This window comes from Jaculus jaculus, chromosome 18, assembly GCF_020740685.1.
Source record: "Jaculus jaculus isolate mJacJac1 chromosome 18, mJacJac1.mat.Y.cur, whole genome shotgun sequence".
In the NCBI taxonomy this organism is placed as follows: domain Eukaryota; kingdom Metazoa; phylum Chordata; class Mammalia; order Rodentia; family Dipodidae; genus Jaculus; species Jaculus jaculus.
In genome coordinates, this window is record NC_059119.1 from 62,484,710 (window position 1) to 62,494,420 (window position 9,711).

Genomic DNA, 9,711 nt, shown 5'->3' on the forward strand with positions numbered 1-9,711 from the left:
GGAGTTCGACTCCCCAGCACCCTCGTAAAGCTGGACCCGAGGTGGCCCCAACGTCTGTCACGGGCTTCAGAAGGCGGAGCCCGGACACCACATGCTGTCCTCTGACTGTAGGTGTGCTGGGGCACGCGCGCATTAAAAGTTACAAAAACAAACCGGGCGTGGTGGCACACGCCTTTAATCCCAGCATGGGAGGCAGACATAGGAGGATCGCCATGAGTTCGAGGCCACCCTGAAACTCCAATGTGAATTCCAGGTCAGCCTGGGCTAGAGCGAGACCCTACCTCGAGAAACAAAACAAAACTTATAAAAAGAGCACATCTTGAAAACTAATTGCTAAAAGCAGTTGAAAAATGCTCAAGAATTCAGAATTCATTGTCAAAGAACATTCATTCCTATGGTCTCTCCCAATCTTGTCTTTCTTCCTCATTAACAGAAACCCTGCATATCCTCTGCAGTCCCTTAAGTCTCAAAGTCTCTCTTTTCTCCTTCCCACCTTCTTGCCCTCCCTTCCTCCTTTTCTCTCTCTCTTGCACACACATACACACAGGTGGAAATATGGTACATATTGCGGGGCCAGGCACTAGGATTTCCCTACAAGCTCAAGATTTGGGTCTGTTTTCAAATCCTAAACTAAAAACGTCACACGGGGATATTGAAGAGTCCTTCCCCAATGAAGCTCTTTATATTTTGAGGCAGGATCTCATTCTGGTCCAGGCTGATCTGGAGCTCACTGTGTAGTCCAGGCTGGCCTTGAATTAATGGCAATCCCTCTACCTCAGTGTCCTGAGTGCAGGATTCCTCCTACCTCAGCCTCCCGAGTGCTGGGATTAAAGGCATGTGCTGTCACTCACAGCTAGCCCTGACCACTTCTGCAGAAACTTTCCTGATCCTGATTCCACTGTCTTTTTATCTCGTGGCCTAAGCTAGCCATCTACGATAAGCCTCCACGTGCCCTCCTGACCCGTATCTGTCGTCCAGCTCCACTCTGTCCTAGGTAGCATGTGGCATTCAGGTCCCACTGGGATTCCCAGGCTCTTGAGTCTCTAAACCAAGATGTACACAGGGCTGGAGGGGTGACTTATGGGTTAAGGAGCTTGCCTACAAAACCAAAGGACCTAGGTTCGATTCCCCAGAACCCTCATTATCCAGATGCACAAGGGGGTGCATGCGTCTGGAGTTTGTTTGCGGTGGCTGGAAGCTCTGGTGAGGCCATTCTCATTCTCTCTCTCTCTGACTCTAATAAATAGATTTTAAAAAATTAAAAAGATGTGGACAAAGACGAATGTCTAGCAACAGATGAGATGGTTTGTTAAGGGAGAGAGACACTCCCAAGGGTGGAAGTGGGCCAGAGCTGGAGGAAGGTCAAAGACTCCACAGTGCTGGGCCACCAGAAGCTGTAACTCTCTAGGAGCCATTGCGTGGCACCACCCTTTGCTACATTTCCCTGGGCTGACCTTGCACAGGCTCTCGCCCTTGGCCAGGGGTTGTGGTCGTTTGCCCCATCGTTGGCTTCTTTCATATACTACTCTTTTTTATTAAATATTTTATTTATTTATTTGAAAGAGAGGCATAAAGGTAGAGAGGGAGAGAGAATAGGCATGCCAGGGCCTCCAGCCACTGCAGAGGAACTCCAGACACATGAGTCATTATGTGGATCTGGCTTACGTGGGCCCTAGGGAACTACCCTGGGTCCTTAGGCCTCACAGGCAAGTGCCTTAACCACTAAGCTATCTCTCCAGCCCTCATGTGTTAATCTTGATGCCTCTGTGTGCCCTGGTCTCCTGCCACAACCTCACAGACTGTTGTGCCTAACTGCCACGGCCTCCATGTAACCTCCTCACCCCCTTGGTGACTCCGGAAGCCTCTCTGCTGGTTTCCCTGCCTCTAAACCACCAGCAGGAGGATTTCTCCACAACATAAATATCACTCTCTCATTTTATCCTTAAAATCGCTCTTCTTGTCACTTTCTGTAGCCCTAAGCCTAAACTGTTTAGCAAGCATGCAATGCTCTGTGTCATCAAACCCCAATACAGGCCTCTTTCCATCATTGCTCGGGCTACAGCCATGCAGAAAACCTTCCTTCAGTGTGGAGAGATGGCTCAGTGGTTAAGGCACAAGCTTCTGGAGTTCGACTTCAGTGGCTGAGGCCTTGGCGCATTGATTCTTTCTCTCTAAAAATTAAAATAAAATAAAAATAAAAACAAAATCTTCCTTCAGAGTATATCCATGGCTCCCATCTCCTGGAACCATCACCCCAGCCTCAAGGATTTACTGTTTAACAAGAATCCCAGATAATTCTGACGGCTCAGGAGAAATCCTCCCTTAGAACACAAAGCAAGTAACTTGAAAAGCAAAACATAGGACGTTTGTTCCTGGAGACAGCGCTCACGGGAGGATGTGTTCCTGTTCTTAAGAGACCCCTGGAGGCGGCTCTCCCCAGTGCTGAGAATGAATCCCTGGCAGGCTGAATGAAGACGAAGTCTGAGCAAGGCCCAGGGACATGAGCAGCTGGCTCCCAGGACAAGGGCTGGACGGTTTCTTTTCCAACGTAATTGTCATCAACTCCCACGACTTCTTTGGTTCGAATAGTCACTACTATTTATATTATATTATATTATATTATATTATATTATATTATATTATATTATATTATATTATATTATATTATATTATATTATATTATATTATATTATACACACACACACCCCACGGTCTCCGAGCATCCCGGCTCCCGCAGGCCTGTCGGAGCGCGCGCGCCAGCTCACCTCGCAGGGGAGGCTTTGCTCACCGCAGCTCCGGGGGCCCCGGCGAGCCGAGGGGGCGAGTGGGATGGTCCCCGCCCCCGAGCTCCGCCTCATTTCCCCGCCCACCCTGCCAAATGCTGCTATTGATTTCAGCAGGTGGCTGCCACCCCTGCCTTCAAGTCTGCTCAGACAATTTCCCTTCCAGGAGAGAAAAGCCCTAAAAAGATCCCCAGGTTCTCCCCAATGCAAAGCTGGGGAGGAGGGGGATACAGGGCAAAGCAAAGCCTCAGAGGTCTTGCTGTGGTAGAAGCCATGGGAGACAGAAGGTTCCAGTTTGGAAGGCAGAAACTTGGGGCAGCAGAAGTCCAGCAGACGCAGAGGCCCAGTTTTCCCAGAGGCCCGGGGTCTTCAGTAGGAACCCTTTGGATCCGCCCTGGCTGAGCGTAGCTCCTGGTTGCCATGGTTCACCCTCTTGTGCACCCTAGTCCATATGTCCTGTGACCCCCACAGACTGATTTAGTACATCTGTGCTCAGATTCAGTGAGATTAACCCAGTTGAGTTAACCAGATCTCCGGTCTAGAGGTTCTCGGACCCGCACGTTACAGGTCCCCTGTCTCTGACCGTGGTCACGACGGCACCCCCGAGTTTTAGCTCCGTGACTCCAGACTTTGTGCCTCCAGAGAACCAAAGCAAGAGCGTTTCAAAGCAAACTATCTGAGGGGAAGAGGAAGGGACCAAACTGGCAGCCACAAGCTGGGAAATCGGCCCGGTGGTCTCCCCTCTGGCGAGTTACTGACACTTTGCACAGAGTCTGATCTGACCGCTTGATTTCTTGCTTGATGCGTCGCTTTGCACACACCTTCTTGTTCGTTTGTTCAAACAAACATACAGTGGCATTTGCTGCACATGCAGGCGCCTTTGTACAGCAGAAAGGCTTGTTTTCATCCGTGTGTGTGTGTGTGTGTGTGTGTGTGCACACTTGTTTATGCTGCCTGTAAGTACAGTTGCAATTGCGTGCACAGGCCAAAGGACGACTTTCTGACCGGTCCTGGCCTTTCCACGTCCTGTGAGGCGGCTTCTCTCTCCGGATCTCATGCTGCTATTCTTCTTTTATTTGTTGATTTATTTGACAGAGAAAGAGGGACAGAGAGAGAATGGGCCTCCAGCCCCTGCAAACAAACTCCGGACACATGCGCCTGGGTCCTCTGGCTTTGCAGGCAAGCACCTAACCGCTAAACCATCTCCCCAGCCCTGAGACCAATTTTTATAATCCCAAAGGCTTACATAGGTGTTAGACTGTTTTTCCAGATGAGTTTGGGAAAACCTTTCCCTTCTATCCTGAAGAAAGCTGCATTGTTCAGGAAGATGATAAACATTCCTTGTCTGACTGAAAACCTAATCACAAAAGTTATATCCATCATACCCATTCTTTTAGATGTAAATACTATGAAAATAGCAATCACTAGCTGTAATGATGAAGTTTCTAAAAATAGGCTTTTCGAGTGGTCATATTAAGTTTCAATGTGTAGTCATCCAGAGTGCTGGAGGAACTAAGTGGCACACCCTCATACGTGGACGCACTGCTCCCTCTCTCTCCCTCCCTCCCTCCTTTCCTCTCTTTCTTCCTCTCTCTCTCTTTCACACATGCACACAAGTAACTCCACATTAAGACACAAACTTAAAGAATAAGCTATGGGAGACGGGCCTGGTGGCACACTCCTTTAATCCCAGCACTCGGGAGGCAGAGGTAGGAGGATCGCCAAGAGTTCAAGGCCACCCTGAGACAACATAGTGAATTCCAGGTCAGCCTGGGCCAGAGTGAGACCCTACCTCAAAAACAAAACAAAAAAAAAAACAAACACTAAACCGTGGGGCTTGAGAGATGGCTTAGTGGTTAAGGCATTTGCTGCAAAGCCAAAGGAACCCAATTCAATTCCCCAGGACCCACATAAACCAGATGCACAAGGGGGCGCATGCGCCTGGAGTTCGTTTGCAGTGGCTGCAGGCTCTGGCAAGCCTATTTTTTTTTTCTCTCTCTCTCCAATAAACACATAAAAATAAAGTTAAAAAACAATAAACTGTGAAAAGACAAAGATTCTAGATTTTAGCTCAGTTTTGAGCTGGAAAGTTAAAATATTAGTGTTTTAAGCCAGGTATTTAAACACAGACCTGTAGACCCAGTAGCACTTGGAAGCTGAGAAGGAAGGTTACAACTTGGAGGTTAACCTGGGCTATATGGTGAGTTCCAGGCCGGTTTGGGTGATCTGAAGACACTAACGAGACAGGACATATAACATCCAGCCATGCTCTGTGTGCTAATTTTGTTTTTTCTTTCTCAGTTTATCTTCCTTATTGCATATAGAATCACATCCAAACTACCACAGTCAGAGGTTATCTGCCTTGAGAGAGAAAAGATGACTAATCATTCTCTTACTCCATCCACTGACATTCGATGATCTAGGATCTTGTTATATATCCCAGGCTGGCCTCTGACTTGAGGTCGTCTTTCTTCAGTCTCCCAAGTGCTGAGATTATAGGCGCAGATGGCCACTCCTGGCTCATCCTGTGACGTTTATTGTTCCCTGTCAAGAAATTATTGCTTAGAACTGTCTTAAAAACCTACGTTTTTTTTTGTTTTTGGAGTAATTTTACTTCAGAATCCTTAGTAGAAAAAGGAGAATGGCTGGTCTAAATTTATCAGACATTGCAGATCAAGAGAGGCAAGGCTATGTGCTGATAATGACCACACCCACAGATATTAGTGATGGTTTAAAAAGAGGAAGAAGCTGGGCGTGGTGGTGCACGCCTTTAATCCCAGCACTCAGGAGGCAGAGGTAGGAGGATGGCCATGAGTTCCAGGCCACTCTACTACATAGTGAATTCCAGGTCAACCTGGGCTAGAGTGAGACCCTATCTCAAAAAACCAAAATAAGAAAAAAAAAAAAAGCAAAAAAGAAAAGGGAGATAGAGTGAGAAAAAGAGGGAGATGAATGAAAGAAAAAAGGAAAGGAAGGATGTAACAGAGTGACAGAGAAATGATAAAGTTATTTGGAAAGTCCATGTGATGGCTAAGCGGATGCCTTGTGCAGTTATTCCATTCTTCTATATATTTTAACATTTTTCACAATAAACATGTATATATAAATAAAAATAAAAATATATTTTTAAAAAAGGCTCCTTGAAATGGAGCAGGAGAGCTAGTCTACTGATGGCTAATATAGTTCCAAACTCTTATGTTTCAGGAAGTCAGTCAGCCAGCTGGCCAGTCAGCCAGTTGGCCAGTCAGCTAGTTCTTTCTAGAATCTCCACACCTTTTTTTTGAGTCAGCTCATTTTCACTGAGTCAGTAAGAAGATGTGGAAACTATCCAGAGAGCTTAAGAAAAGCAGAAGTTAGGTGGAGGTGGAGGTCGGGCGGCGGGGGGGCGGGGGGGTTTGCTGGTAAAACTTTTAAGAAATGAAGTAGGCAAATATTTAAATAAAACACATTTTGAAATTTTCTGGACTTAGTCTTTGACAAGAATCAGGAAAGACTTCATAGTGGAGGTGACATTTAAGTAGGAAGGAAAATGGGACAGGGAATTCCAAGCAGAGGGGACAGTTTGTGCAGTGGTGGGGGAAACTGTTTGGGCTTGGCATATACGAAGGAAAATCAGTTTGCTGGGGTCAGGGGTTTCTGTGCCCATGAAGACTCTTAAGATACTAGTACCAGTCCAAAAACATTGGTTTTCACTTGTTGGCAAGGAGCAGATGGAGTACCTACTGGAAGAAAACAGGTATTTTACTACCTGTTGCTCTAATAATATAATAATAATATAATATAATAATATAATAATAACATGACTGAAAAGCATTTCAGTTTTTGCTTTCCATACGTTAACTTATCCATGGCTGATAGCAGTCCTAAATGATTAAATGAAAAAATTCCAGAAATGAAGAATTCACAAATTTTAAATGGCAATCAATTCTAAGCAGTGTTAAGAAATTTCTTATATTAGAACATACTGAGCTGCTCTACTCTACTTTATTGTTAATCTCTTATTGCACCTAACTTATAAATTAAAAGTATCATAGATAGGGTTGGAGAAATGGCTTAGCAGTTAAGGCACTTGCCTGCAAAGCCAAAGGACCTAAGTTCGATTCCCCAGGACCCACATAAACCAGATGCACAAGGGGGCGCATATGCCTGGAGTTTGTTTGCAGTGGCTGGAGGCCCTGGTGCACCTATTTTCTCTCTATCTGCCTCTCTCTCTTCCTCTCTTTCAAATAAATAAATAATTTTTTTAAAAGTACCATGGATAAAAACAATGTATATGGAATTTTGTGTATCCAAATTTTCAGGCATCTATTGAGTCTTAGAACAGATCCCCTCTGCATTAGGGGCTCACTGTATTTATTCACTCCTCAAACTGCTCTATTACATGAATACTATCTCCATTATCCAAATAAGAAAATCAAGAAAGACAGAGATCTTAAGTGACTTAGTCTGTGCCAAGATTTGAACTGAAGGCTGCTGGTTCCAGAATCTACACTCTCAAGTCTTGAACAAAGAGTGTGCACCACCATCCTCAACTCAGAGCCATAATTGCGCATGGCTGTTTTTACCTGGTATGTGCAGAAGCCTCTGCAATTTGATATAGGGTTGTATTCCTACATAATATGGGCAGTCTTGCTGTTTTGACTTGCTGTTACTTTTTTATGTTTTGTTTTGTTTTGCTTTGTTTTTCTGTGAAAAGCTTATTTCCCATATACTTACCTCTACTTGCCTTTGTTCCACAATTGTTCTATTTTCATTTTTTAATTTATTGTGAGAGAGAGAGAGAGAGAGAAGTAGTGGGTGCACCAGGGCCTTCAGCTCCTGGGAATGAACTCCAGGCGTGTGAGTCTGCTGTTGTGTTGTGCGTGTGCGACATTGCGTGGTTGCGTCACTGTGTGTCTGGCTGTGTGGAGCTTGGAGATTCGAACATGAGTTCTTAGGCTTCACAGGCAAGCGTCTTAACTGCTAAGCCATCTGAGCCCATTTGTTCTATTTTCAGTTTCCTAAGATTCAGAAATGGATCACTCCACATGTGAAAATTGAATCTCATTCAGGAGTTTCAGGGTCTTGAGACAAGACCCAAGCTTATACTGAGTGAACTTGGTGATATCTGTGACAAGGATCTTTATTTATTTATTTATTTATTTATTTATTTTTGGCATGTTTTCTGTTCTCAGTTGTGATCCACATACTTTAGATGGCTGGACAAGTGACTTCTTAATAAACAAGGTGTCATAAAATATAAATTCAAGATATTTCTGCCCTTACACCTGTTTGAAAGTGTTTTTTTTTTTTTTTAAATCACCATCCTAATTAAAAGGATGGCCTAGTTGCTCAAGCTTCTGGCGAGCCAGGCATGTGACACTTAGAAGTCGAGAGAGTATAAAATTAGCCCCTTCCAGATGGCCGAGGGGCAAAGTTACAACTCAGCAGCTTGATATAGAGCTGAGCACTTACATTTTGGAGTAGGAGGAGGCTGGACAGAAGTAGCCAGGGCGCCCGGGCTGTAGTCCGCCCTAAGTAGAGCAGCCCACGTCAGGGGCACTTTACATGGCAGGTTAGCCATGAGGATTGCCTATTACCTCATTGGCACCCCACCTCCTTTGGCGCTGCAGACACACACACACACACACACACACACACACACACACACACACACACGAACTACAGACCACAAATCGTAAAGGGTTCTAGAAGTTGTCTTGGTTTCTAGACAGGAACCAAGGAAGCTGAGGTGAAGGCAGGAAGGCTCAGGAAGGGCACTGGTGGGGCCCCCGCCCTGGCTTCTCATTCAGGGTTCATCATCTTGAAACTGGGGGGTCACAGGTGCCGTTAGGGCAAGCTCTCATTTCCTCCCTCCCTGTCTTGCCTTATTTCAGACTTGGAATGAAGCTTTTCTGCTTAATACTGCAAGAGTCATGATATTGTTTCTACCCTTCAAAACAAATACTGGAGCTTTGACATGACTGACTGGCTTTAAACCAGTTCCACAAATACAAGCATTCATTAATCAAATGTTTAATATTTTAAATTTTTTTTAATTAAAAATTTTTTGGGGGTTTCTTGAGGTAGAGTCTCACTGTAGTCCAGGCTGAGCTGGAATTCACTATGTAGCCTCAGGGTGGCCTTGAACTCACAGGGACCCTCCTACCTCTGCCTCCCCAGTGCTGGGATTAAAGGCGTGCACCACCACGCTGGGCCATGTTTTAACTTTTTTTTGTTTTTTGGTTTTTCAAGGTAGGGTCTCACTCTGGCTCAGGCTGACCTGGAATTCACTATGTAGTCTCAGGGTGGCCTCGAACTCTCGGAGATCCTCCTACCTCTGCCTCCCGAGTGCTGGGATTAAAGGCTGCGCCACCACGCCCGGCTGTTTTAACTTTTAATTGTCCCATGTTTCTACTGGATATTTGGGAAGGAAGCATAAGCCTGTGTAAGTATGTCCACGTCCCAAAATAGCTCCATGCCAGTTCAAATAAGTAAAGCCAGACTTTTTTTTTAAATTTATTTTTATTTTTATTTATTCATTGAGAGCGACGGAGAAAGGGGGAGAGAGAGAAAATGAGCACACCAGGGCCTCCAGCCTCTGCAAACGAACTCCAGACGCGTGTGTCCCCTTGTGCATCTGGCTAACATGGGTCCTGGGGAATTGAGCCTCGAACTGGGGTCCTTAGGCTCCACAGGCAAGTGCTTAACTGCTAAGCCATCTCTCCAGCCCCTGAAGCCAGACTTTTAAAGATACGGAGTTAAGAACAGATTTATACTTCGATTTGGCCATTGTAGTGGGCACTATTACTTTTCAACAAGTTAATTGAGAAATGTACTGCTCTTTGAACATTTATTAGCCCAAAGCTAAGGCATTGCTGTTCCCTGGTGGTAACTCAGCTTCATTACAGCTTAGAGGTGGGAAGCTTGTGAGTGACTGCCTTTCAAA